Source organism: Ascaphus truei, unplaced genomic scaffold (assembly GCF_040206685.1).
Source record: "Ascaphus truei isolate aAscTru1 unplaced genomic scaffold, aAscTru1.hap1 HAP1_SCAFFOLD_282, whole genome shotgun sequence".
NCBI classification, from domain to species: Eukaryota; Metazoa; Chordata; class Amphibia; order Anura; family Ascaphidae; genus Ascaphus; species Ascaphus truei.
The window spans coordinates 135,920-159,236 of NW_027455772.1; the positions used below are offsets into that span (position 1 = coordinate 135,920).

The following is a 23,317-nucleotide window of genomic DNA, read 5'->3' on the forward strand; positions in this document are numbered from 1 at the left end:
ACAATGCAACCTTCCAAAATAGAATTCTGACATCAAGAATTCCGTCTATAGTACATTTGAGTGCACCTGTCATTTTCTCAGTCTCTGTGTATGCATGGAGCAAGATATAGGCTCATGGATTTAAGAATGAGAGGATATCATGAGACAGCAATCTCCACCTACGGCCATACTACCTTGAAAGCGCCCGATCCCGTCAGATCTCGGAAGCTAAGCAGGGTGAGGCTTGATTAGTACTGGGTTGGGAGACTGCCTGGGAATACCAGGTGCTGTGGGTGTTTTTATTTTTTGCTTCCCTAATGAAAATATACATGGCATTCCTTGCAGCAAATGAAAATGTTTCATTTTTTACTACTTTTTTCCCGCAGTGGCAAAGAAATATATCGTTTTTTCCTCAGAAAGTTCAACACAATGCAACCTTCCAAAATAGAATTCTGACATCAAGAATTCCGTCTATAGTACATTTGAGTGCACCTGTCATTTTCTCAGTCTCTGTGTATGCATGGAGCAAGATATAGGCTCATGGATTTAAGAATGAGAGGATATCATGAGACAGCAATCTCCACCTACGGCCATACTACCTTGAAAGCGCCCGATCCCGTCAGATCTCGGAAGCTAAGCAGGGTGAGGCTTGATTAGTACTGGGTTGGGAGACTGCCTGGGAATACCAGGTGCTGTAGGGGTTTTTATTTTTCGCTTCCCTAATGAAAATATACATGGCATTCCTCGCAGCAAATGAAAATGTTTCATTTCTTGCTACTTTTTTCCCGCAGTGGCAAAGAAATCTATCGTTTTTTCCTCTGAAAGTTCAACACAATGCAACCTTCCAAAATAGAATTCTGACATCAAGAATTCCGTCTATAGTACATTTGAGTGCACCTGTCATTTTCTCAGTCTCTGTGTATGCATGGAGCAAGATATAGGCTCATGGATTTAAGAATGAGAGGATATCATGAGACAGCAATCTCCACCTACGGCCATACTACCTTGAAAGCGCCCGATCCCGTCAGATCTCGGAAGCTAAGCAGGGTGAGGCTTGATTAGTACTGGGTTGGGAGACTGCCTGGGAATACCAGGTGCTGTGGGTGTTTTTATTTTTTGCTTCCCTAATGAAAATATACATGGCATTCCTTGCAGCAAATGAAAATGTTTCATTTTTTACTACTTTTTTCCCGCAGTGGCAAAGAAATATATCGTTTTTTCCTCAGAAAGTTCAACACAATGCAACCTTCCAAAATAGAATTCTGACATCAAGAATTCCGTCTATAGTACATTTGAGTGCACCTGTCATTTTCTCAGTCTCTGTGTATGCATGGAGCAAGATATAGGCTCATGGATTTAAGAATGAGAGGATATCATGAGACAGCAATCTCCACCTACGGCCATACTACCTTGAAAGCGCCCGATCCCGTCAGATCTCGGAAGCTAAGCAGGGTGAGGCTTGATTAGTACTGGGTTGGGAGACTGCCTGGGAATACCAGGTGCTGTAGGGGTTTTTATTTTTCGCTTCCCTAATGAAAATATACATGGCATTCCTCGCAGCAAATGAAAATGTTTCATTTCTTGCTACTTTTTTCCCGGAGTGGCAAAGAAATATATTGTTTTTTCCTCTGAAAGTTCAACACAATGCAACCTTCCAAAATAGAATTCTGACATCAAGAATTCCGTCTATAGTATATTTGAGTGCACCTGTCATTTTCTCAGTCTCTGATTTAATTTCTCCATTTAAGGTAATTCTTCAAGAATGTATTTTTTTAACGGTCACAATAATACACTTATGCCTCCCATGTCATTTAGAAATATATCATACAGGCCTCAGAACACTCAGCATGTTATATGGTGAGCTTGTGGCTCACAGAGTTGGGGTGTGCAGTGTTCAAGCTGATTCTTGGAAGAGATAGTGAGTTCAAATCCAAACAGGAGGAGGTTGAACATAGGCACCTCTGAAATTTTTTACTACTTTTTTCCCGCAGTGGCAAAGAAATCTATCGTTTTTTCCTCTGAAAGTTCAACACAATGCAACCTTCCAAAATAGAATTCTGACATCAAGAATTCCGTCTATAGTACATTTGAGTGCACCTGTCATTTTCTCAGTCTCTGTGTATGCATGGAGCAAGATATAGGCTCATGGATTTAAGAATGAGAGGATATCATGAGACAGCAATCTCCAACTACGGCCATACTACCTTGACAGCGCCCGATCCCGTCAGATCTCGGAAGTTAAGCAGGGTGAGGCTTGATTAGTACTGGATTTGGAGACTGCCTGGGAATACCAGGTGCTGTAGGGGTTTTTATTTTTCGCTTCCCTAATGAAAATATACATGGCATTCCTCGCAGCAAATGAAAATGTTTCATTTCTTGCTACTTTTTTCCCGCAGTGGCAAAGAAATATATCGTTTTTTCCTCTGAAAGTTCAACACAATGCAACCTTCCAAAATAGAATTCTGACATCAAGAATTCCGTCTATAGTACATTTGAGTGCACCTGTCATTTTCTCAGTCTCTGTGTATGCATGGAGCAAGATATAGGCTCATGGATTTAAGAATGAGAGGATATCATGAGACAGCAATCTCCACCTACGGCCATACTACCTTGAAAGCGCCCGATCCCGTCAGATCTCGGAAGCTAAGCAGGGTGAGGCTTGATTAGTACTGGGTTGGGAGACTGCCTGGGAATACCAGGTGCTGTGGGTGTTTTTATTTTTTGCTTCCCTAATGAAAATATACATGGCATTCCTTGCAGCAAATGAAAATGTTTCATTTTTTACTACTTTTTTCCCGCAGTGGCAAAGAAATATATCGTTTTTTCCTCAGAAAGTTCAACACAATGCAACCTTCCAAAATAGAATTCTGACATCAAGAATTCCGTCTATAGTACATTTGAGTGCACCTGTCATTTTCTCAGTCTCTGTGTATGCATGGAGCAAGATATAGGCTCATGGATTTAAGAATGAGAGGATATCATGAGACAGCAATCTCCACCTACGGCCATACTACCTTGACAGCGCCCGATCCCGTCAGATCTCGGAAGCTAAGCAGGGTGAGGCTTGATTAGTACTGGGTTGGGAGACTGCCTGGGAATACCAGGTGCTGTAGGGGTTTTTATTTTTCGCTTCCCTAATGAAAATATACATGGCATTCCTCGCAGCAAATGAAAATGTTTCATTTCTTGCTACTTTTTTCCCGCAGTGGCAAAGAAATATATCGTTTTTTCCTCTGAAAGTTCAACACAATGCAACCTTCCAAAATAGAATTCTGACATCAAGAATTCCGTCTATAGTACATTTGAGTGCACCTGTCATTTTCTCAGTCTCTGTGTATGCATGGAGCAAGATATAGGCTCATGGATTTAAGAATGAGAGGATATCATGAGACAGCAATCTCCAACTACGGCCATACTACCTTGACAGCGCCCGATCCCGTCAGATCTCGGAAGTTAAGCAGGGTGAGGCTTGATTAGTACTGGATTTGGAGACTGCCTGGGAATACCAGGTGCTGTAGGGGTTTTTATTTTTCGCTTCCCTAATGAAAATATACATGGCATTCCTCGCAGCAAATGAAAATGTTTCATTTCTTGCTACTTTTTTCCCGCAGTGGCAAAGAAATATATCGTTTTTTCCTCTGAAAGTTCAACACAATGCAACCTTCCAAAATAGAATTCTGACATCAAGAATTCCGTCTATAGTACATTTGAGTGCACCTGTCATTTTCTCAGTCTCTGTGTATGCATGGAGCAAGATATAGGCTCATGGATTTAAGAATGAGAGGATATCATGAGACAGCAATCTCCACCTACGGCCATACTACCTTGAAAGCGCCCGATCCCGTCAGATCTCGGAAGCTAAGCAGGGTGAGGCTTGATTAGTACTGGGTTGGGAGACTGCCTGGGAATACCAGGTGCTGTGGGTGTTTTTATTTTTTGCTTCCCTAATGAAAATATACATGGCATTCCTTGCAGCAAATGAAAATGTTTCATTTTTTACTACTTTTTTCCCGCAGTGGCAAAGAAATATATCGTTTTTTCCTCAGAAAGTTCAACACAATGCAACCTTCCAAAATAGAATTCTGACATCAAGAATTCCGTCTATAGTACATTTGAGTGCACCTGTCATTTTCTCAGTCTCTGTGTATGCATGGAGCAAGATATAGGCTCATGGATTTAAGAATGAGAGGATATCATGAGACAGCAATCTCCACCTACGGCCATACTACCTTGACAGCGCCCGATCCCGTCAGATCTCGGAAGCTAAGCAGGGTGAGGCTTGATTAGTACTGGGTTGGGAGACTGCCTGGGAATACCAGGTGCTGTAGGGGTTTTTATTTTTCGCTTCCCTAATGAAAATATACATGGCATTCCTCGCAGCAAATGAAAATGTTTCATTTCTTGCTACTTTTTTCCCGCAGTGGCAAAGAAATATATCGTTTTTTCCTCAGAAAGTTCAACACAATGCAACCTTCCAAAATAGAATTCTGACATCAAGAATTCCGTCTATAATACATTTGAGTGCACCTGTCATTTTCTCAGTCTCTGTGTATGCATGGAGCAAGATATAGGCTCATGGATTTAAGAATGAGAGGATATCATGAGACAGCAATCTCCACCTACGGCCATACTACCTTGACAGCGCCCGATCCTGTCAGATCTCGGAAGCTAAGCAGGGTGAGGCTTGATTAGTACTGGGTTGGGAGACTGCCTGGGAATACCAGGTGCTGTAGGGGTTTTTATTTTTCGCTTCCCTAATGAAAATATACATGGCATTCCTCGCAGCAAATGAAAATGTTTCATTTCTTGCTACTTTTTTCCCGCAGTGGCAAAGAAATCTATCGTTTTTTCCTCTGAAAGTTCAACACAATGCAACCTTCCAAAATAGAATTCTGACATCAAGAATTCCGTCTATAGTACATTTGAGTGCACCTGTCATTTTCTCAGTCTCTGTGTATGCATGGAGCAAGATATAGGCTCATGGATTTAAGAATGAGAGGATATCATGAGACAGCAATCTCCACCTACGGCCATACTACCTTGAAAGCGCCCGATCCCGTCAGATCTCGGAAGCTAAGCAGGGTGAGGCTTGATTAGTACTGGGTTGGGAGACTGCCTGGGAATACCAGGTGCTGTGGGTGTTTTTATTTTTTGCTTCCCTAATGAAAATATACATGGCATTCCTTGCAGCAAATGAAAATGTTTCATTTTTTACTACTTTTTTCCCGCAGTGGCAAAGAAATATATCGTTTTTTCCTCAGAAAGTTCAACACAATGCAACCTTCCAAAATAGAATTCTGACATCAAGAATTCCGTCTATAGTACATTTGAGTGCACCTGTCATTTTCTCAGTCTCTGTGTATGCATGGAGCAAGATATAGGCTCATGGATTTAAGAATGAGAGGATATCATGAGACAGCAATCTCCACCTACGGCCATACTACCTTGAAAGCGCCCGATCCCGTCAGATCTCGGAAGCTAAGCAGGGTGAGGCTTGATTAGTACTGGGTTGGGAGACTGCCTGGGAATACCAGGTGCTGAAGGGGTTTTTATTTTTCGCTTCCCTAATGAAAATATACATGGCATTCCTCGCAGCAAATGAAAATGTTTCATTTCTTGCTACTTTTTTCCCGCAGTGGCAAAGAAATCTATCGTTTTTTCCTCTGAAAGTTCAACACAATGCAACCTTCCAAAATAGAATTCTGACATCAAGAATTCCGTCTATAGTACATTTGAGTGCACCTGTCATTTTCTCAGTCTCTGTGTATGCATGGAGCAAGATATAGGCTCATGGATTTAAGAATGAGAGGATATCATGAGACAGCAATCTCCACCTACGGCCATACTACCTTGAAAGCGCCCGATCCCGTCAGATCTCGGAAGCTAAGCAGGGTGAGGCTTGATTAGTACTGGGTTGGGAGACTGCCTGGGAATACCAGGTGCTGTGGGTGTTTTTATTTTTTGCTTCCCTAATGAAAATATACATGGCATTCCTTGCAGCAAATGAAAATGTTTCATTTTTTACTACTTTTTTCCCGCAGTGGCAAAGAAATATATCGTTTTTTCCTCAGAAAGTTCAACACAATGCAACCTTCCAAAATAGAATTCTGACATCAAGAATTCCGTCTATAGTACATTTGAGTGCACCTGTCATTTTCTCAGTCTCTGTGTATGCATGGAGCAAGATATAGGCTCATGGATTTAAGAATGAGAGGATATCATGAGACAGCAATCTCCACCTACGGCCATACTACCTTGACAGCGCCCGATCCCGTCAGATCTCGGAAGCTAAGCAGGGTGAGGCTTGATTAGTACTGGGTTGGGAGACTGCCTGGGAATACCAGGTGCTGTAGGGGTTTTTATTTTTCGCTTCCCTAATGAAAATATACATGGCATTCCTCGCAGCAAATGAAAATGTTTCATTTCTTGCTACTTTTTTCCCGCAGTGGCAAAGAAATATATCGTTTTTTCCTCTGAAAGTTCAACACAATGCAACCTTCCAAAATAGAATTCTGACATCAAGAATTCCGTCTATAGTACATTTGAGTGCACCTGTCATTTTCTCAGTCTCTGTGTATGCATGGAGCAAGATATAGGCTCATGGATTTAAGAATGAGAGGATATCATGAGACAGCAATCTCCACCTACGGCCATACTACCTTGAAAGCGCCCGATCCCGTCAGATCTCGGAAGCTAAGCAGGGTGAGGCTTGATTAGTACTGGGTTGGGAGACTGCCTGGGAATACCAGGTGCTGTGGGTGTTTTTATTTTTTGCTTCCCTAATGAAAATATACATGGCATTCCTTGCAGCAAATGAAAATGTTTCATTTTTTACTACTTTTTTCCCGCAGTGGCAAAGAAATATATCGTTTTTTCCTCAGAAAGTTCAACACAATGCAACCTTCCAAAATAGAATTCTGACATCAAGAATTCCGTCTATAGTACATTTGAGTGCACCTGTCATTTTCTCAGTCTCTGTGTATGCATGGAGCAAGATATAGGCTCATGGATTTAAGAATGAGAGGATATCATGAGACAGCAATCTCCACCTACGGCCATACTACCTTGAAAGCGCCCGATCCCGTCAGATCTCGGAAGCTAAGCAGGGTGAGGCTTGATTAGTACTGGGTTGGGAGACTGCCTGGGAATACCAGGTGCTGTGGGTGTTTTTATTTTTTGCTTCCCTAATGAAAATATACATGGCATTCCTTGCAGCAAATGAAAATGTTTCATTTTTTACTACTTTTTTCCCGCAGTGGCAAAGAAATATATCGTTTTTTCCTCAGAAAGTTCAACACAATGCAACCTTCCAAAATAGAATTCTGACATCAAGAATTCCGTCTATAGTACATTTGAGTGCACCTGTCATTTTCTCAGTCTCTGTGTATGCATGGAGCAAGATATAGGCTCATGGATTTAAGAATGAGAGGATATCATGAGACAGCAATCTCCACCTACGGCCATACTACCTTGACAGCGCCCGATCCCGTCAGATCTCGGAAGCTAAGCAGGGTGAGGCTTGATTAGTACTGGGTTGGGAGACTGCCTGGGAATACCAGGTGCTGTAGGGGTTTTTATTTTTCGCTTCCCTAATGAAAATATACATGGCATTCCTCGCAGCAAATGAAAATGTTTCATTTCTTGCTACTTTTTTCCCGCAGTGGCAAAGAAATATATCGTTTTTTCCTCTGAAAGTTCAACACAATGCAACCTTCCAAAATAGAATTCTGACATCAAGAATTCCGTCTATAGTACATTTGAGTGCACCTGTCATTTTCTCAGTCTCTGTGTATGCATGGAGCAAGATATAGGCTCATGGATTTAAGAATGAGAGGATATCATGAGACAGCAATCTCCACCTACGGCCATACTACCTTGAAAGCGCCCGATCCCGTCAGATCTCGGAAGCTAAGCAGGGTGAGGCTTGATTAGTACTGGGTTGGGAGACTGCCTGGGAATACCAGGTGCTGTGGGTGTTTTTATTTTTTGCTTCCCTAATGAAAATATACATGGCATTCCTTGCAGCAAATGAAAATGTTTCATTTTTTACTACTTTTTTCCCGCAGTGGCAAAGAAATATATCGTTTTTTCCTCAGAAAGTTCAACACAATGCAACCTTCCAAAATAGAATTCTGACATCAAGAATTCCGTCTATAGTACATTTGAGTGCACCTGTCATTTTCTCAGTCTCTGTGTATGCATGGAGCAAGATATAGGCTCATGGATTTAAGAATGAGAGGATATCATGAGACAGCAATCTCCACCTACGGCCATACTACCTTGACAGCGCCCGATCCTGTCAGATCTCGGAAGCTAAGCAGGGTGAGGCTTGATTAGTACTGGGTTGGGAGACTGCCTGGGAATACCAGGTGCTGTAGGGGTTTTTATTTTTCGCTTCCCTAATGAAAATATACATGGCATTCCTCGCAGCAAATGAAAATGTTTCATTTCTTGCTACTTTTTTCCCGCAGTGGCAAAGAAATCTATCGTTTTTTCCTCTGAAAGTTCAACACAATGCAACCTTCCAAAATAGAATTCTGACATCAAGAATTCCGTCTATAGTACATTTGAGTGCACCTGTCATTTTCTCAGTCTCTGTGTATGCATGGAGCAAGATATAGGCTCATGGATTTAAGAATGAGAGGATATCATGAGACAGCAATCTCCACCTACGGCCATACTACCTTGAAAGCGCCCGATCCCGTCAGATCTCGGAAGCTAAGCAGGGTGAGGCTTGATTAGTACTGGGTTGGGAGACTGCCTGGGAATACCAGGTGCTGTGGGTGTTTTTATTTTTTGCTTCCCTAATGAAAATATACATGGCATTCCTTGCAGCAAATGAAAATGTTTCATTTTTTACTACTTTTTTCCCGCAGTGGCAAAGAAATATATCGTTTTTTCCTCAGAAAGTTCAACACAATGCAACCTTCCAAAATAGAATTCTGACATCAAGAATTCCGTCTATAGTACATTTGAGTGCACCTGTCATTTTCTCAGTCTCTGTGTATGCATGGAGCAAGATATAGGCTCATGGATTTAAGAATGAGAGGATATCATGAGACAGCAATCTCCACCTACGGCCATACTACCTTGAAAGCGCCCGATCCCGTCAGATCTCGGAAGCTAAGCAGGGTGAGGCTTGATTAGTACTGGGTTGGGAGACTGCCTGGGAATACCAGGTGCTGTAGGGGTTTTTATTTTTCGCTTCCCTAATGAAAATATACATGGCATTCCTCGCAGCAAATGAAAATGTTTCATTTCTTGCTACTTTTTTCCCGCAGTGGCAAAGAAATCTATCGTTTTTTCCTCTGAAAGTTCAACACAATGCAACCTTCCAAAATAGAATTCTGACATCAAGAATTCCGTCTATAGTACATTTGAGTGCACCTGTCATTTTCTCAGTCTCTGTGTATGCATGGAGCAAGATATAGGCTCATGGATTTAAGAATGAGAGGATATCATGAGACAGCAATCTCCACCTACGGCCATACTACCTTGAAAGCGCCCGATCCCGTCAGATCTCGGAAGCTAAGCAGGGTGAGGCTTGATTAGTACTGGGTTGGGAGACTGCCTGGGAATACCAGGTGCTGTGGGTGTTTTTATTTTTTGCTTCCCTAATGAAAATATACATGGCATTCCTTGCAGCAAATGAAAATGTTTCATTTTTTACTACTTTTTTCCCGCAGTGGCAAAGAAATATATCGTTTTTTCCTCAGAAAGTTCAACACAATGCAACCTTCCAAAATAGAATTCTGACATCAAGAATTCCGTCTATAGTACATTTGAGTGCACCTGTCATTTTCTCAGTCTCTGTGTATGCATGGAGCAAGATATAGGCTCATGGATTTAAGAATGAGAGGATATCATGAGACAGCAATCTCCACCTACGGCCATACTACCTTGAAAGCGCCCGATCCCGTCAGATCTCGGAAGCTAAGCAGGGTGAGGCTTGATTAGTACTGGGTTGGGAGACTGCCTGGGAATACCAGGTGCTGTAGGGGTTTTTATTTTTCGCTTCCCTAATGAAAATATACATGGCATTCCTCGCAGCAAATGAAAATGTTTCATTTCTTGCTACTTTTTTCCCGGAGTGGCAAAGAAATATATTGTTTTTTCCTCTGAAAGTTCAACACAATGCAACCTTCCAAAATAGAATTCTGACATCAAGAATTCCGTCTATAGTATATTTGAGTGCACCTGTCATTTTCTCAGTCTCTGATTTAATTTCTCCATTTAAGGTAATTCTTCAAGAATGTATTTTTTTAACGGTCACAATAATACACTTATGCCTCCCATGTCATTTAGAAATATATCATACAGGCCTCAGAACACTCAGCATGTTATATGGTGAGCTTGTGGCTCACAGAGTTGGGGTGTGCAGTGTTCAAGCTGATACTTGGAAGAGATAGTGAGTTCAAATCCAAACAGGAGGAGGTTGAACATAGGCACCTCTGAAATTTTTTACTACTTTTTTCCCGCAGTGGCAAAGAAATCTATCGTTTTTTCCTCTGAAAGTTCAACACAATGCAACCTTCCAAAATAGAATTCTGACATCAAGAATTCCGTCTATAGTACATTTGAGTGCACCTGTCATTTTCTCAGTCTCTGTGTATGCATGGAGCAAGATATAGGCTCATGGATTTAAGAATGAGAGGATATCATGAGACAGCAATCTCCAACTACGGCCATACTACCTTGACAGCGCCCGATCCCGTCAGATCTCGGAAGTTAAGCAGGGTGAGGCTTGATTAGTACTGGATTTGGAGACTGCCTGGGAATACCAGGTGCTGTAGGGGTTTTTATTTTTCGCTTCCCTAATGAAAATATACATGGCATTCCTCGCAGCAAATGAAAATGTTTCATTTCTTGCTACTTTTTTCCCGCAGTGGCAAAGAAATATATCGTTTTTTCCTCTGAAAGTTCAACACAATGCAACCTTCCAAAATAGAATTCTGACATCAAGAATTCCGTCTATAGTACATTTGAGTGCACCTGTCATTTTCTCAGTCTCTGTGTATGCATGGAGCAAGATATAGGCTCATGGATTTAAGAATGAGAGGATATCATGAGACAGCAATCTCCACCTACGGCCATACTACCTTGAAAGCGCCCGATCCCGTCAGATCTCGGAAGCTAAGCAGGGTGAGGCTTGATTAGTACTGGGTTGGGAGACTGCCTGGGAATACCAGGTGCTGTGGGTGTTTTTATTTTTTGCTTCCCTAATGAAAATATACATGGCATTCCTTGCAGCAAATGAAAATGTTTCATTTTTTACTACTTTTTTCCCGCAGTGGCAAAGAAATATATCGTTTTTTCCTCAGAAAGTTCAACACAATGCAACCTTCCAAAATAGAATTCTGACATCAAGAATTCCGTCTATAGTACATTTGAGTGCACCTGTCATTTTCTCAGTCTCTGTGTATGCATGGAGCAAGATATAGGCTCATGGATTTAAGAATGAGAGGATATCATGAGACAGCAATCTCCACCTACGGCCATACTACCTTGACAGCGCCCGATCCCGTCAGATCTCGGAAGCTAAGCAGGGTGAGGCTTGATTAGTACTGGGTTGGGAGACTGCCTGGGAATACCAGGTGCTGTAGGGGTTTTTATTTTTCGCTTCCCTAATGAAAATATACATGGCATTCCTCGCAGCAAATGAAAATGTTTCATTTCTTGCTACTTTTTTCCCGCAGTGGCAAAGAAATATATCGTTTTTTCCTCTGAAAGTTCAACACAATGCAACCTTCCAAAATAGAATTCTGACATCAAGAATTCCGTCTATAGTACATTTGAGTGCACCTGTCATTTTCTCAGTCTCTGTGTATGCATGGAGCAAGATATAGGCTCATGGATTTAAGAATGAGAGGATATCATGAGACAGCAATCTCCAACTACGGCCATACTACCTTGACAGCGCCCGATCCCGTCAGATCTCGGAAGTTAAGCAGGGTGAGGCTTGATTAGTACTGGATTTGGAGACTGCCTGGGAATACCAGGTGCTGTAGGGGTTTTTATTTTTCGCTTCCCTAATGAAAATATACATGGCATTCCTCGCAGCAAATGAAAATGTTTCATTTCTTGCTACTTTTTTCCCGCAGTGGCAAAGAAATATATCGTTTTTTCCTCTGAAAGTTCAACACAATGCAACCTTCCAAAATAGAATTCTGACATCAAGAATTCCGTCTATAGTACATTTGAGTGCACCTGTCATTTTCTCAGTCTCTGTGTATGCATGGAGCAAGATATAGGCTCATGGATTTAAGAATGAGAGGATATCATGAGACAGCAATCTCCAACTACGGCCATACTACCTTGACAGCGCCCGATCCCGTCAGATCTCGGAAGTTAAGCAGGGTGAGGCTTGATTAGTACTGGATTTGGAGACTGCCTGGGAATACCAGGTGCTGTAGGGGTTTTTATTTTTCGCTTCCCTAATGAAAATATACATGGCATTCCTCGCAGCAAATGAAAATGTTTCATTTCTTGCTACTTTTTTCCCGCAGTGGCAAAGAAATATATCGTTTTTTCCTCTGAAAGTTCAACACAATGCAACCTTCCAAAATAGAATTCTGACATCAAGAATTCCGTCTATAGTACATTTGAGTGCACCTGTCATTTTCTCAGTCTCTGTGTATGCATGGAGCAAGATATAGGCTCATGGATTTAAGAATGAGAGGATATCATGAGACAGCAATCTCCACCTACGGCCATACTACCTTGAAAGCGCCCGATCCCGTCAGATCTCGGAAGCTAAGCAGGGTGAGGCTTGATTAGTACTGGGTTGGGAGACTGCCTGGGAATACCAGGTGCTGTGGGTGTTTTTATTTTTTGCTTCCCTAATGAAAATATACATGGCATTCCTTGCAGCAAATGAAAATGTTTCATTTTTTACTACTTTTTTCCCGCAGTGGCAAAGAAATATATCGTTTTTTCCTCAGAAAGTTCAACACAATGCAACCTTCCAAAATAGAATTCTGACATCAAGAATTCCGTCTATAGTACATTTGAGTGCACCTGTCATTTTCTCAGTCTCTGTGTATGCATGGAGCAAGATATAGGCTCATGGATTTAAGAATGAGAGGATATCATGAGACAGCAATCTCCACCTACGGCCATACTACCTTGACAGCGCCCGATCCCGTCAGATCTCGGAAGCTAAGCAGGGTGAGGCTTGATTAGTACTGGGTTGGGAGACTGCCTGGGAATACCAGGTGCTGTAGGGGTTTTTATTTTTCGCTTCCCTAATGAAAATATACATGGCATTCCTCGCAGCAAATGAAAATGTTTCATTTCTTGCTACTTTTTTCCCGCAGTGGCAAAGAAATATATCGTTTTTTCCTCTGAAAGTTCAACACAATGCAACCTTCCAAAATAGAATTCTGACATCAAGAATTCCGTCTATAGTACATTTGAGTGCACCTGTCATTTTCTCAGTCTCTGTGTATGCATGGAGCAAGATATAGGCTCATGGATTTAAGAATGAGAGGATATCATGAGACAGCAATCTCCAACTACGGCCATACTACCTTGACAGCGCCCGATCCCGTCAGATCTCGGAAGTTAAGCAGGGTGAGGCTTGATTAGTACTGGATTTGGAGACTGCCTGGGAATACCAGGTGCTGTAGGGGTTTTTATTTTTCGCTTCCCTAATGAAAATATACATGGCATTCCTCGCAGCAAATGAAAATGTTTCATTTCTTGCTACTTTTTTCCCGCAGTGGCAAAGAAATATATCGTTTTTTCCTCTGAAAGTTCAACACAATGCAACCTTCCAAAATAGAATTCTGACATCAAGAATTCCGTCTATAGTACATTTGAGTGCACCTGTCATTTTCTCAGTCTCTGTGTATGCATGGAGCAAGATATAGGCTCATGGATTTAAGAATGAGAGGATATCATGAGACAGCAATCTCCACCTACGGCCATACTACCTTGAAAGCGCCCGATCCCGTCAGATCTCGGAAGCTAAGCAGGGTGAGGCTTGATTAGTACTGGGTTGGGAGACTGCCTGGGAATACCAGGTGCTGTGGGTGTTTTTATTTTTTGCTTCCCTAATGAAAATATACATGGCATTCCTTGCAGCAAATGAAAATGTTTCATTTTTTACTACTTTTTTCCCGCAGTGGCAAAGAAATATATCGTTTTTTCCTCAGAAAGTTCAACACAATGCAACCTTCCAAAATAGAATTCTGACATCAAGAATTCCGTCTATAGTACATTTGAGTGCACCTGTCATTTTCTCAGTCTCTGTGTATGCATGGAGCAAGATATAGGCTCATGGATTTAAGAATGAGAGGATATCATGAGACAGCAATCTCCACCTACGGCCATACTACCTTGACAGCGCCCGATCCCGTCAGATCTCGGAAGCTAAGCAGGGTGAGGCTTGATTAGTACTGGGTTGGGAGACTGCCTGGGAATACCAGGTGCTGTAGGGGTTTTTATTTTTCGCTTCCCTAATGAAAATATACATGGCATTCCTCGCAGCAAATGAAAATGTTTCATTTCTTGCTACTTTTTTCCCGCAGTGGCAAAGAAATATATCGTTTTTTCCTCAGAAAGTTCAACACAATGCAACCTTCCAAAATAGAATTCTGACATCAAGAATTCCGTCTATAGTACATTTGAGTGCACCTGTCATTTTCTCAGTCTCTGTGTATGCATGGAGCAAGATATAGGCTCATGGATTTAAGAATGAGAGGATATCATGAGACAGCAATCTCCACCTACGGCCATACTACCTTGACAGCGCCCGATCCTGTCAGATCTCGGAAGCTAAGCAGGGTGAGGCTTGATTAGTACTGGGTTGGGAGACTGCCTGGGAATACCAGGTGCTGTAGGGGTTTTTATTTTTCGCTTCCCTAATGAAAATATACATGGCATTCCTCGCAGCAAATGAAAATGTTTCATTTCTTGCTACTTTTTTCCCGCAGTGGCAAAGAAATCTATCGTTTTTTCCTCTGAAAGTTCAACACAATGCAACCTTCCAAAATAGAATTCTGACATCAAGAATTCCGTCTATAGTACATTTGAGTGCACCTGTCATTTTCTCAGTCTCTGTGTATGCATGGAGCAAGATATAGGCTCATGGATTTAAGAATGAGAGGATATCATGAGACAGCAATCTCCACCTACGGCCATACTACCTTGAAAGCGCCCGATCCCGTCAGATCTCGGAAGCTAAGCAGGGTGAGGCTTGATTAGTACTGGGTTGGGAGACTGCCTGGGAATACCAGGTGCTGTGGGTGTTTTTATTTTTTGCTTCCCTAATGAAAATATACATGGCATTCCTTGCAGCAAATGAAAATGTTTCATTTTTTACTACTTTTTTCCCGCAGTGGCAAAGAAATATATCGTTTTTTCCTCAGAAAGTTCAACACAATGCAACCTTCCAAAATAGAATTCTGACATCAAGAATTCCGTCTATAGTACATTTGAGTGCACCTGTCATTTTCTCAGTCTCTGTGTATGCATGGAGCAAGATATAGGCTCATGGATTTAAGAATGAGAGGATATCATGAGACAGCAATCTCCACCTACGGCCATACTACCTTGAAAGCGCCCGATCCCGTCAGATCTCGGAAGCTAAGCAGGGTGAGGCTTGATTAGTACTGGGTTGGGAGACTGCCTGGGAATACCAGGTGCTGAAGGGGTTTTTATTTTTCGCTTCCCTAATGAAAATATACATGGCATTCCTCGCAGCAAATGAAAATGTTTCATTTCTTGCTACTTTTTTCCCGCAGTGGCAAAGAAATCTATCGTTTTTCCTCTGAAAGTTCAACACAATGCAACCTTCCAAAATAGAATTCTGACATCAAGAATTCCGTCTATAGTACATTTGAGTGCACCTGTCATTTTCTCAGTCTCTGTGTATGCATGGAGCAAGATATAGGCTCATGGATTTAAGAATGAGAGGATATCATGAGACAGCAATCTCCACCTACGGCCATACTACCTTGAAAGCGCCCGATCCCGTCAGATCTCGGAAGCTAAGCAGGGTGAGGCTTGATTAGTACTGGGTTGGGAGACTGCCTGGGAATACCAGGTGCTGTGGGTGTTTTTATTTTTTGCTTCCCTAATGAAAATATACATGGCATTCCTTGCAGCAAATGAAAATGTTTCATTTTTTACTACTTTTTTCCCGCAGTGGCAAAGAAATATATCGTTTTTTCCTCAGAAAGTTCAACACAATGCAACCTTCCAAAATAGAATTCTGACATCAAGAATTCCGTCTATAGTACATTTGAGTGCACCTGTCATTTTCTCAGTCCCTGTGTATGCATGGAGCAAGATATAGGCTCATGGATTTAAGAATGAGAGGATATCATGAGACAGCAATCTCCACCTACGGCCATACTACCTTGAAAGCGCCCGATCCCGTCAGATCTCGGAAGCTAAGCAGGGTGAGGCTTGATTAGTACTGGGTTGGGAGACTGCCTGGGAATACCAGGTGCTGTAGGGGTTTTTATTTTTCGCTTCCCTAATGAAAATATACATGGCATTCCTCGCAGCAAATGAAAATGTTTCATTTCTTGCTACTTTTTTCCCGGAGTGGCAAAGAAATATATTGTTTTTTCCTCTGAAAGTTCAACACAATGCAACCTTCCAAAATAGAATTCTGACATCAAGAATTCCGTCTATAGTATATTTGAGTGCACCTGTCATTTTCTCAGTCTCTGATTTAATTTCTCCATTTAAGGTAATTCTTCAAGAATGTATTTTTTTAACGGTCACAATAATACACTTATGCCTCCCATGTCATTTAGAAATATATCATACAGGCCTCAGAACACTCAGCATGTTATATGGTGAGCTTGTGGCTCAAAGAGTTGGGGTGTGCAGTGTTCAAGCTGATACTTGGAAGAGATAGTGAGTTCAAATCCAAACAGGAGGAGGTTGAATATAGGCACCTCTGAAATTTTTTACTACTTTTTTCCCGCAGTGGCAAAGAAATCTATCGTTTTTTCCTCTGAAAGTTCAACACAATGCAACCTTCCAAAATAGAATTCTGACATCAAGAATTCCGTCTATAGTACATTTGAGTGCACCTGTCATTTTCTCAGTCTCTGTGTATGCATGGAGCAAGATATAGGCTCATGGATTTAAGAATGAGAGGATATCATGAGACAGCAATCTCCAACTACGGCCATACTACCTTGACAGCGCCCGATCCCGTCAGATCTCGGAAGTTAAGCAGGGTGAGGCTTGATTAGTACTGGATTTGGAGACTGCCTGGGAATACCAGGTGCTGTAGGGGTTTTTATTTTTCGCTTCCCTAATGAAAATATACATGGCATTCCTCGCAGCAAATGAAAATGTTTCATTTCTTGCTACTTTTTTCCCGCAGTGGCAAAGAAATATATCGTTTTTTCCTCTGAAAGTTCAACACAATGCAACCTTCCAAAATAGAATTCTGACATCAAGAATTCCGTCTATAGTACATTTGAGTGCACCTGTCATTTTCTCAGTCTCTGTGTATGCATGGAGCAAGATATAGGCTCATGGATTTAAGAATGAGAGGATATCATGAGACAGCAATCTCCACCTACGGCCATACTACCTTGAAAGCGCCCGATCCCGTCAGATCTCGGAAGCTAAGCAGGGTGAGGCTTGATTAGTACTGGGTTGGGAGACTGCCTGGGAATACCAGGTGCTGTGGGTGTTTTTATTTTTTGCTTCCCTAATGAAAATATACATGGCATTCCTTGCAGCAAATGAAAATGTTTCATTTTTTACTACTTTTTTCCCGCAGTGGCAAAGAAATATATCGTTTTTTCCTCAGAAAGTTCAACACAATGCAACCTTCCAAAATAGAATTCTGACATCAAGAATTCCGTCTATAGTACATTTGAGTGCACCTGTCATTTTCTCAGTCTCTGTGTATGCATGGAGCAAGATATAGGCTCATGGATTTAAGAATGAGAGGATATCATGAGACAGCAATCTCCACCTACGGCCATACTACCTTGACAGCGCCCGATCCCGTCAGATCTCGGAAGCTAAGCAGGGTGAGGCTTGATTAGTACTGGGTTGGGAGACTGCCTGGGAATACCAGGTGCTGTAGGGGTTTTTATTTTTCGCTTCCCTAATGAAAATATACATGGCATTCCTCGCAGCAAATGAAAATGTTTCATTTCTTGCTACTTTTTTCCCGCAGTGGCAAAGAAATATATCGTTTTTTCCTCTGAAAGTTCAACACAATGCAACCTTCCAAAATAGAATTCTGACATCAAGAATTCCGTCTATAGTACATTTGAGTGCACCTGTCATTTTCTCAGTCTCTGTGTATGCATGGAGCAAGATATAGGCTCATGGATTTAAGAATGAGAGGATATCATGAGACAGCAATCTCCACCTACGGCCATACTACCTTGAAAGCGCCCGATCCCGTCAGATCTCGGAAGCTAAGCAGGGTGAGGCTTGATTAGTACTGGGTTGGGAGACTGCCTGGGAATACCAGGTGCTGTGGGTGTTTTTATTTTTTGCTTCCCTAATGAAAATATACATGGCATTCCTTGCAGCAAATGAAAATGTTTCATTTTTTACTACTTTTTTCCCGCAGTGGCAAAGAAATATATCGTTTTTTCCTCAGAAAGTTCAACACAATGCAACCTTCCAAAATAGAATTCTGACATCAAGAATTCCGTCTATAGTACATTTGAGTGCACCTGTCATTTTCTCAGTCTCTGTGTATGCATGGAGCAAGATATAGGCTCATGGATTTAAGAATGAGAGGATATCATGAGACAGCAATCTCCACCTACGGCCATACTACCTTGAAAGCGCCCGATCCCGTCAGATCTCGGAAGCTAAGCAGGGTGAGGCTTGATTAGTACTGGGTTGGGAGACTGCCTGGGAATACCAGGTGCTGTGGGTGTTTTTATTTTTTGCTTCCCTAATGAAAATATACATGGCATTCCTTGCAGCAAATGAAAATGTTTCATTTTTTACTACTTTTTTCCCGCAGTGGCAAAGAAATATATCGTTTTTTCCTCAGAAAGTTCAACACAATGCAACCTTCCAAAATAGAATTCTGACATCAAGAATTCCGTCTATAGTACATTTGAGTGCACCTGTCATTTTCTCAGTCTCTGTGTATGCATGGAGCAAGATATAGGCTCATGGATTTAAGAATGAGAGGATATCATGAGACAGCAATCTCCACCTACGGCCATACTACCTTGACAGCGCCCGATCCCGTCAGATCTCGGAAGCTAAGCAGGGTGAGGCTTGATTAGTACTGGGTTGGGAGACTGCCTGGGAATACCAGGTGCTGTAGGGGTTTTTATTTTTCGCTTCCCTAATGAAAATATACATGGCATTCCTCGCAGCAAATGAAAATGTTTCATTTCTTGCTACTTTTTTCCCGCAGTGGCAAAGAAATATATCGTTTTTTCCTCTGAAAGTTCAACACAATGCAACCTTCCAAAATAGAATTCTGACATCAAGAATTCCGTCTATAGTACATTTGAGTGCACCTGTCATTTTCTCAGTCTCTGTGTATGCATGGAGCAAGATATAGGCTCATGGATTTAAGAATGAGAGGATATCATGAGACAGCAATCTCCACCTACGGCCATACTACCTTGAAAGCGCCCGATCCCGTCAGATCTCGGAAGCTAAGCAGGGTGAGGCTTGATTAGTACTGGGTTGGGAGACTGCCTGGGAATACCAGGTGCTGTGGGTGTTTTTATTTTTTGCTTCCCTAATGAAAATATACATGGCATTCCTTGCAGCAAATGAAAATGTTTCATTTTTTACTACTTTTTTCCCGCAGTGGCAAAGAAATATATCGTTTTTTCCTCAGAAAGTTCAACACAATGCAACCTTCCAAAATAGAATTCTGACATCAAGAATTCCGTCTATAGTACATTTGAGTGCACCTGTCATTTTCTCAGTCTCTGTGTATGCATGGAGCAAGATATAGGCTCATGGATTTAAGAATGAGAGGATATCATGAGACAGCAATCTCCACCTACGGCCATACTACCTTGACAGCGCCCGATCCTGTCAGATCTCGGAAGCTAAGCAGGGTGAGGCTTGATTAGTACTGGGTTGGGAGACTGCCTGGGAATACCAGGTGCTGTAGGGGTTTTTATTTTTCGCTTCCCTAATGAAAATATACATGGCATTCCTCGCAGCAAATGAAAATGTTTCATTTCTTGCTACTTTTTTCCCGCAGTGGCAAAGAAATCTATCGTTTTTTCCTCTGAAAGTTCAACACAATGCAACCTTCCAAAATAGAATTCTGACATCAAGAATTCCGTCTATAGTACATTTGAGTGCACCTGTCATTTTCTCAGTCTCTGTGTATGCATGGAGCAAGATATAGGCTCATGGATTTAAGAATGAGAGGATATCATGAGACAGCAATCTCCACCTACGGCCATACTACCTTGAAAGCGCCCGATCCCGTCAGATCTCGGAAGCTAAGCAGGGTGAGGCTTGATTAGTACTGGGTTGGGAGACTGCCTGGGAATACCAGGTGCTGTGGGTGTTTTTATTTTTTGCTTCCCTAATGAAAATATACATGGCATTCCTTGCAGCAAATGAAAATGTTTCATTTTTTACTACTTTTTTCCCGCAGTGGCAAAGAAATATATCGTTTTTTCCTCAGAAAGTTCAACACAATGCAACCTTCCAAAATAGAATTCTGACATCAAGAATTCCGTCTATAGTACATTTGAGTGCACCTGTCATTTTCTCAGTCTCTGTGTATGCATGGAGCAAGATATAGGCTCATGGATTTAAGAATGAGAGGATATCATGAGACAGCAATCTCCACCTACGGCCATACTACCTTGAAAGCGCCCGATCCCGTCAGATCTCGGAAGCTAAGCAGGGTGAGGCTTGATTAGTACTGGGTTGGGAGACTGCCTGGGAATACCAGGTGCTGTAGGGGTTTTTATTTTTCGCTTCCCTAATGAAAATATACATGGCATTCCTCGCAGCAAATGAAAATGTTTCATTTCTTGCTACTTTTTTCCCGCAGTGGCAAAGAAATCTATCGTTTTTTCCTCTGAAAGTTCAACACAATGCAACCTTCCAAAATAGAATTCTGACATCAAGAATTCCGTCTATAGTACATTTGAGTGCACCTGTCATTTTCTCAGTCTCTGTGTATGCATGGAGCAAGATATAGGCTCATGGATTTAAGAATGAGAGGATATCATGAGACAGCAATCTCCACCTACGGCCATACTACCTTGAAAGCGCCCGATCCCGTCAGATCTCGGAAGCTAAGCAGGGTGAGGCTTGATTAGTACTGGGTTGGGAGACTGCCTGGAAATACCAGGTGCTGTGGGTGTTTTTATTTTTTGCTTCCCTAATGAAAATATACATGGCATTCCTTGCAGCAAATGAAAATGTTTCATTTTTTACTACTTTTTTCCCGCAGTGGCAAAGAAATATATCGTTTTTTCCTCAGAAAGTTCAACACAATGCAACCTTCCAAAATAGAATTCTGACATCAAGAATTCCGTCTATAGTACATTTGAGTGCACCTGTCATTTTCTCAGTCCCTGTGTATGCATGGAGCAAGATATAGGCTCATGGATTTAAGAATGAGAGGATATCATGAGACAGCAATCTCCACCTACGGCCATACTACCTTGAAAGCGCCCGATCCCGTCAGATCTCGGAAGCTAAGCAGGGTGAGGCTTGATTAGTACTGGGTTGGGAGACTGCCTGGGAATACCAGGTGCTGTAGGGGTTTTTATTTTTCGCTTCCCTAATGAAAATATACATGGCATTCCTCGCAGCAAATGAAAATGTTTCATTTCTTGCTACTTTTTTCCCGGAGTGGCAAAGAAATATATTGTTTTTTCCTCTGAAAGTTCAACACAATGCAACCTTCCAAAATAGAATTCTGACATCAAGAATTCCGTCTATAGTATATTTGAGTGCACCTGTCATTTTCTCAGTCTCTGATTTAATTTCTCCATTTAAGGTAATTCTTCAAGAATGTATTTTTTTAACGGTCACAATAATACACTTATGCCTCCCATGTCATTTAGAAATATATCATACAGGCCTCAGAACACTCAGCATGTTATATGGTGAGCTTGTGGCTCACAGAGTTGGGGTGTGCAGTGTTCAAGCTGGTTCTTGGAAGAGATAGTGAGTTCAAATCCAAACAGGAGGAGGTTGAATATAGGCACCTCTGAAATTTTTTACTACTTTTTTCCCGCAGTGGCAAAGAAATCTATCGTTTTTTCCTCTGAAAGTTCAACACAATGCAACCTTCCAAAATAGAATTCTGACATCAAGAATTCCGTCTATAGTACATTTGAGTGCACCTGTCATTTTCTCAGTCTCTGTGTATGCATGGAGCAAGATATAGGCTCATGGATTTAAGAATGAGAGGATATCATGAGACAGCAATCTCCAACTACGGCCATACTACCTTGACAGCGCCCGATCCCGTCAGATCTCGGAAGTTAAGCAGGGTGAGGCTTGATTAGTACTGGATTTGGAGACTGCCTGGGAATACCAGGTGCTGTAGGGGTTTTTATTTTTCGCTTCCCTAATGAAAATATACATGGCATTCCTCGCAGCAAATGAAAATGTTTCATTTCTTGCTACTTTTTTCCCGCAGTGGCAAAGAAATATATCGTTTTTTCCTCTGAAAGTTCAACACAATGCAACCTTCCAAAATAGAATTCTGACATCAAGAATTCCGTCTATAGTACATTTGAGTGCACCTGTCATTTTCTCAGTCTCTGTGTATGCATGGAGCAAGATATAGGCTCATGGATTTAAGAATGAGAGGATATCATGAGACAGCAATCTCCACCTACGGCCATACTACCTTGACAGCGCCCGATCCCGTCAGATCTCGGAAGCTAAGCAGGGTGAGGCTTGATTAGTACTGGATTTGGAGACTGCCTGGGAATACCAGGTGCTGTGGGTGTTTTTATTTTTTGCTTCCCTAATGAAAATATACATGGCATTCCTTGCAGCAAATGAAAATGTTTCATTTTTTACTACTTTTTTCCCGCAGTGGCAAAGAAATATATCGTTTTTTCCTCAGAAAGTTCAACACAATGCAACCTTCCAAAATAGAATTCTGACATCAAGAATTCCGTCTATAGTACATTTGAGTGCACCTGTCATTTTCTCAGTCTCTGTGTATGCATGGAGCAAGATATAGGCTCATGGATTTAAGAATGAGAGGATATCATGAGACAGCAATCTCCACCTACGGCCATACTACCTTGACAGCGCCCGATCCCGTCAGATCTCGGAAGCTAAGCAGGGTGAGGCTTGATTAGTACTGGGTTGGGAGACTGCCTGGGAATACCAGGTGCTGTAGGGGTTTTTATTTTTCGCTTCC

The 23,317-nt window shown here is 41.7% G+C and overlaps 46 non-coding genes and 8 pseudogenes across 46 annotated transcripts; all 54 read left to right on the forward strand.

The window, feature by feature from the left end:
• Window positions 1–156: 156 nt before the first annotated feature.
• LOC142482383 (5S ribosomal RNA) lies at window positions 157–275 on the forward strand. The gene has a single exon (XR_012796622.1). It is a non-coding gene; the product is annotated as a 5S ribosomal RNA (ribosomal RNA).
• A 286-nt stretch (window positions 276–561) lies between these two features.
• On the forward strand, window positions 562–680 carry LOC142482705 (5S ribosomal RNA). Its single transcript, XR_012796910.1, has one exon. It is a non-coding gene; the product is annotated as a 5S ribosomal RNA (ribosomal RNA).
• Window positions 681–966: 286 nt separating this feature from the next.
• On the forward strand, window positions 967–1,085 carry LOC142482395 (5S ribosomal RNA). Its single transcript, XR_012796633.1, has one exon. It is a non-coding gene; the product is annotated as a 5S ribosomal RNA (ribosomal RNA).
• A 286-nt stretch (window positions 1,086–1,371) lies between these two features.
• LOC142482706 (5S ribosomal RNA) lies at window positions 1,372–1,490 on the forward strand. Its single transcript, XR_012796911.1, has one exon. It is a non-coding gene; the product is annotated as a 5S ribosomal RNA (ribosomal RNA).
• A 676-nt stretch (window positions 1,491–2,166) lies between these two features.
• On the forward strand, window positions 2,167–2,285 carry LOC142482479 (5S ribosomal RNA; annotated as a pseudogene).
• Window positions 2,286–2,571: 286 nt separating this feature from the next.
• Window positions 2,572–2,690, forward strand: LOC142482408 (5S ribosomal RNA). The gene has a single exon (XR_012796645.1). It is a non-coding gene; the product is annotated as a 5S ribosomal RNA (ribosomal RNA).
• Window positions 2,691–2,976: 286 nt separating this feature from the next.
• LOC142481871 (5S ribosomal RNA) lies at window positions 2,977–3,095 on the forward strand. The gene has a single exon (XR_012796127.1). It is a non-coding gene; the product is annotated as a 5S ribosomal RNA (ribosomal RNA).
• A 286-nt stretch (window positions 3,096–3,381) lies between these two features.
• Window positions 3,382–3,500, forward strand: LOC142482480 (5S ribosomal RNA; annotated as a pseudogene).
• Window positions 3,501–3,786: 286 nt separating this feature from the next.
• On the forward strand, window positions 3,787–3,905 carry LOC142482419 (5S ribosomal RNA). The gene has a single exon (XR_012796656.1). It is a non-coding gene; the product is annotated as a 5S ribosomal RNA (ribosomal RNA).
• A 286-nt stretch (window positions 3,906–4,191) lies between these two features.
• On the forward strand, window positions 4,192–4,310 carry LOC142481872 (5S ribosomal RNA). The gene has a single exon (XR_012796128.1). It is a non-coding gene; the product is annotated as a 5S ribosomal RNA (ribosomal RNA).
• A 286-nt stretch (window positions 4,311–4,596) lies between these two features.
• LOC142482464 (5S ribosomal RNA) lies at window positions 4,597–4,715 on the forward strand. Its single transcript, XR_012796699.1, has one exon. It is a non-coding gene; the product is annotated as a 5S ribosomal RNA (ribosomal RNA).
• Window positions 4,716–5,001: 286 nt separating this feature from the next.
• On the forward strand, window positions 5,002–5,120 carry LOC142482430 (5S ribosomal RNA). The gene has a single exon (XR_012796667.1). It is a non-coding gene; the product is annotated as a 5S ribosomal RNA (ribosomal RNA).
• A 286-nt stretch (window positions 5,121–5,406) lies between these two features.
• Window positions 5,407–5,525, forward strand: LOC142482373 (5S ribosomal RNA). Its single transcript, XR_012796612.1, has one exon. It is a non-coding gene; the product is annotated as a 5S ribosomal RNA (ribosomal RNA).
• Window positions 5,526–5,811: 286 nt separating this feature from the next.
• Window positions 5,812–5,930, forward strand: LOC142482441 (5S ribosomal RNA). Its single transcript, XR_012796678.1, has one exon. It is a non-coding gene; the product is annotated as a 5S ribosomal RNA (ribosomal RNA).
• Window positions 5,931–6,216: 286 nt separating this feature from the next.
• Window positions 6,217–6,335, forward strand: LOC142481873 (5S ribosomal RNA). Its single transcript, XR_012796129.1, has one exon. It is a non-coding gene; the product is annotated as a 5S ribosomal RNA (ribosomal RNA).
• A 286-nt stretch (window positions 6,336–6,621) lies between these two features.
• LOC142482453 (5S ribosomal RNA) lies at window positions 6,622–6,740 on the forward strand. The gene has a single exon (XR_012796689.1). It is a non-coding gene; the product is annotated as a 5S ribosomal RNA (ribosomal RNA).
• Window positions 6,741–7,026: 286 nt separating this feature from the next.
• On the forward strand, window positions 7,027–7,145 carry LOC142482465 (5S ribosomal RNA). Its single transcript, XR_012796700.1, has one exon. It is a non-coding gene; the product is annotated as a 5S ribosomal RNA (ribosomal RNA).
• A 286-nt stretch (window positions 7,146–7,431) lies between these two features.
• LOC142481874 (5S ribosomal RNA) lies at window positions 7,432–7,550 on the forward strand. Its single transcript, XR_012796130.1, has one exon. It is a non-coding gene; the product is annotated as a 5S ribosomal RNA (ribosomal RNA).
• Window positions 7,551–7,836: 286 nt separating this feature from the next.
• On the forward strand, window positions 7,837–7,955 carry LOC142482477 (5S ribosomal RNA). The gene has a single exon (XR_012796712.1). It is a non-coding gene; the product is annotated as a 5S ribosomal RNA (ribosomal RNA).
• Window positions 7,956–8,241: 286 nt separating this feature from the next.
• LOC142482466 (5S ribosomal RNA) lies at window positions 8,242–8,360 on the forward strand. The gene has a single exon (XR_012796701.1). It is a non-coding gene; the product is annotated as a 5S ribosomal RNA (ribosomal RNA).
• A 286-nt stretch (window positions 8,361–8,646) lies between these two features.
• LOC142482488 (5S ribosomal RNA) lies at window positions 8,647–8,765 on the forward strand. The gene has a single exon (XR_012796716.1). It is a non-coding gene; the product is annotated as a 5S ribosomal RNA (ribosomal RNA).
• A 286-nt stretch (window positions 8,766–9,051) lies between these two features.
• LOC142482707 (5S ribosomal RNA) lies at window positions 9,052–9,170 on the forward strand. Its single transcript, XR_012796912.1, has one exon. It is a non-coding gene; the product is annotated as a 5S ribosomal RNA (ribosomal RNA).
• A 286-nt stretch (window positions 9,171–9,456) lies between these two features.
• Window positions 9,457–9,575, forward strand: LOC142482500 (5S ribosomal RNA). The gene has a single exon (XR_012796718.1). It is a non-coding gene; the product is annotated as a 5S ribosomal RNA (ribosomal RNA).
• A 286-nt stretch (window positions 9,576–9,861) lies between these two features.
• On the forward strand, window positions 9,862–9,980 carry LOC142482708 (5S ribosomal RNA). The gene has a single exon (XR_012796914.1). It is a non-coding gene; the product is annotated as a 5S ribosomal RNA (ribosomal RNA).
• A 676-nt stretch (window positions 9,981–10,656) lies between these two features.
• LOC142482481 (5S ribosomal RNA) lies at window positions 10,657–10,775 on the forward strand (annotated as a pseudogene).
• A 286-nt stretch (window positions 10,776–11,061) lies between these two features.
• On the forward strand, window positions 11,062–11,180 carry LOC142482507 (5S ribosomal RNA). Its single transcript, XR_012796719.1, has one exon. It is a non-coding gene; the product is annotated as a 5S ribosomal RNA (ribosomal RNA).
• Window positions 11,181–11,466: 286 nt separating this feature from the next.
• On the forward strand, window positions 11,467–11,585 carry LOC142481875 (5S ribosomal RNA). The gene has a single exon (XR_012796131.1). It is a non-coding gene; the product is annotated as a 5S ribosomal RNA (ribosomal RNA).
• Window positions 11,586–11,871: 286 nt separating this feature from the next.
• Window positions 11,872–11,990, forward strand: LOC142482482 (5S ribosomal RNA; annotated as a pseudogene).
• Window positions 11,991–12,276: 286 nt separating this feature from the next.
• LOC142482483 (5S ribosomal RNA) lies at window positions 12,277–12,395 on the forward strand (annotated as a pseudogene).
• A 286-nt stretch (window positions 12,396–12,681) lies between these two features.
• On the forward strand, window positions 12,682–12,800 carry LOC142482509 (5S ribosomal RNA). Its single transcript, XR_012796721.1, has one exon. It is a non-coding gene; the product is annotated as a 5S ribosomal RNA (ribosomal RNA).
• A 286-nt stretch (window positions 12,801–13,086) lies between these two features.
• LOC142481876 (5S ribosomal RNA) lies at window positions 13,087–13,205 on the forward strand. The gene has a single exon (XR_012796132.1). It is a non-coding gene; the product is annotated as a 5S ribosomal RNA (ribosomal RNA).
• A 286-nt stretch (window positions 13,206–13,491) lies between these two features.
• LOC142482484 (5S ribosomal RNA) lies at window positions 13,492–13,610 on the forward strand (annotated as a pseudogene).
• Window positions 13,611–13,896: 286 nt separating this feature from the next.
• LOC142482510 (5S ribosomal RNA) lies at window positions 13,897–14,015 on the forward strand. The gene has a single exon (XR_012796722.1). It is a non-coding gene; the product is annotated as a 5S ribosomal RNA (ribosomal RNA).
• Window positions 14,016–14,301: 286 nt separating this feature from the next.
• LOC142481879 (5S ribosomal RNA) lies at window positions 14,302–14,420 on the forward strand. The gene has a single exon (XR_012796134.1). It is a non-coding gene; the product is annotated as a 5S ribosomal RNA (ribosomal RNA).
• A 286-nt stretch (window positions 14,421–14,706) lies between these two features.
• Window positions 14,707–14,825, forward strand: LOC142482467 (5S ribosomal RNA). The gene has a single exon (XR_012796702.1). It is a non-coding gene; the product is annotated as a 5S ribosomal RNA (ribosomal RNA).
• A 286-nt stretch (window positions 14,826–15,111) lies between these two features.
• LOC142482511 (5S ribosomal RNA) lies at window positions 15,112–15,230 on the forward strand. The gene has a single exon (XR_012796723.1). It is a non-coding gene; the product is annotated as a 5S ribosomal RNA (ribosomal RNA).
• A 286-nt stretch (window positions 15,231–15,516) lies between these two features.
• On the forward strand, window positions 15,517–15,635 carry LOC142482374 (5S ribosomal RNA). The gene has a single exon (XR_012796613.1). It is a non-coding gene; the product is annotated as a 5S ribosomal RNA (ribosomal RNA).
• A 285-nt stretch (window positions 15,636–15,920) lies between these two features.
• On the forward strand, window positions 15,921–16,039 carry LOC142482512 (5S ribosomal RNA). The gene has a single exon (XR_012796724.1). It is a non-coding gene; the product is annotated as a 5S ribosomal RNA (ribosomal RNA).
• Window positions 16,040–16,325: 286 nt separating this feature from the next.
• LOC142482709 (5S ribosomal RNA) lies at window positions 16,326–16,444 on the forward strand. Its single transcript, XR_012796915.1, has one exon. It is a non-coding gene; the product is annotated as a 5S ribosomal RNA (ribosomal RNA).
• Window positions 16,445–17,120: 676 nt separating this feature from the next.
• Window positions 17,121–17,239, forward strand: LOC142482485 (5S ribosomal RNA; annotated as a pseudogene).
• A 286-nt stretch (window positions 17,240–17,525) lies between these two features.
• Window positions 17,526–17,644, forward strand: LOC142482513 (5S ribosomal RNA). Its single transcript, XR_012796725.1, has one exon. It is a non-coding gene; the product is annotated as a 5S ribosomal RNA (ribosomal RNA).
• Window positions 17,645–17,930: 286 nt separating this feature from the next.
• Window positions 17,931–18,049, forward strand: LOC142481880 (5S ribosomal RNA). Its single transcript, XR_012796135.1, has one exon. It is a non-coding gene; the product is annotated as a 5S ribosomal RNA (ribosomal RNA).
• A 286-nt stretch (window positions 18,050–18,335) lies between these two features.
• On the forward strand, window positions 18,336–18,454 carry LOC142482514 (5S ribosomal RNA). The gene has a single exon (XR_012796726.1). It is a non-coding gene; the product is annotated as a 5S ribosomal RNA (ribosomal RNA).
• Window positions 18,455–18,740: 286 nt separating this feature from the next.
• LOC142482515 (5S ribosomal RNA) lies at window positions 18,741–18,859 on the forward strand. The gene has a single exon (XR_012796727.1). It is a non-coding gene; the product is annotated as a 5S ribosomal RNA (ribosomal RNA).
• A 286-nt stretch (window positions 18,860–19,145) lies between these two features.
• Window positions 19,146–19,264, forward strand: LOC142481881 (5S ribosomal RNA). Its single transcript, XR_012796136.1, has one exon. It is a non-coding gene; the product is annotated as a 5S ribosomal RNA (ribosomal RNA).
• Window positions 19,265–19,550: 286 nt separating this feature from the next.
• Window positions 19,551–19,669, forward strand: LOC142482516 (5S ribosomal RNA). The gene has a single exon (XR_012796728.1). It is a non-coding gene; the product is annotated as a 5S ribosomal RNA (ribosomal RNA).
• Window positions 19,670–19,955: 286 nt separating this feature from the next.
• On the forward strand, window positions 19,956–20,074 carry LOC142482468 (5S ribosomal RNA). Its single transcript, XR_012796704.1, has one exon. It is a non-coding gene; the product is annotated as a 5S ribosomal RNA (ribosomal RNA).
• A 286-nt stretch (window positions 20,075–20,360) lies between these two features.
• Window positions 20,361–20,479, forward strand: LOC142482518 (5S ribosomal RNA). The gene has a single exon (XR_012796729.1). It is a non-coding gene; the product is annotated as a 5S ribosomal RNA (ribosomal RNA).
• A 286-nt stretch (window positions 20,480–20,765) lies between these two features.
• On the forward strand, window positions 20,766–20,884 carry LOC142482710 (5S ribosomal RNA). Its single transcript, XR_012796916.1, has one exon. It is a non-coding gene; the product is annotated as a 5S ribosomal RNA (ribosomal RNA).
• Window positions 20,885–21,170: 286 nt separating this feature from the next.
• On the forward strand, window positions 21,171–21,289 carry LOC142482347 (5S ribosomal RNA). The gene has a single exon (XR_012796586.1). It is a non-coding gene; the product is annotated as a 5S ribosomal RNA (ribosomal RNA).
• A 286-nt stretch (window positions 21,290–21,575) lies between these two features.
• Window positions 21,576–21,694, forward strand: LOC142482711 (5S ribosomal RNA). Its single transcript, XR_012796917.1, has one exon. It is a non-coding gene; the product is annotated as a 5S ribosomal RNA (ribosomal RNA).
• Window positions 21,695–22,370: 676 nt separating this feature from the next.
• LOC142482486 (5S ribosomal RNA) lies at window positions 22,371–22,489 on the forward strand (annotated as a pseudogene).
• Window positions 22,490–22,775: 286 nt separating this feature from the next.
• LOC142482443 (5S ribosomal RNA) lies at window positions 22,776–22,894 on the forward strand. The gene has a single exon (XR_012796680.1). It is a non-coding gene; the product is annotated as a 5S ribosomal RNA (ribosomal RNA).
• A 286-nt stretch (window positions 22,895–23,180) lies between these two features.
• LOC142481882 (5S ribosomal RNA) lies at window positions 23,181–23,299 on the forward strand. The gene has a single exon (XR_012796137.1). It is a non-coding gene; the product is annotated as a 5S ribosomal RNA (ribosomal RNA).
• The last annotated feature ends 18 nt before the right edge of the window (window positions 23,300–23,317 follow it).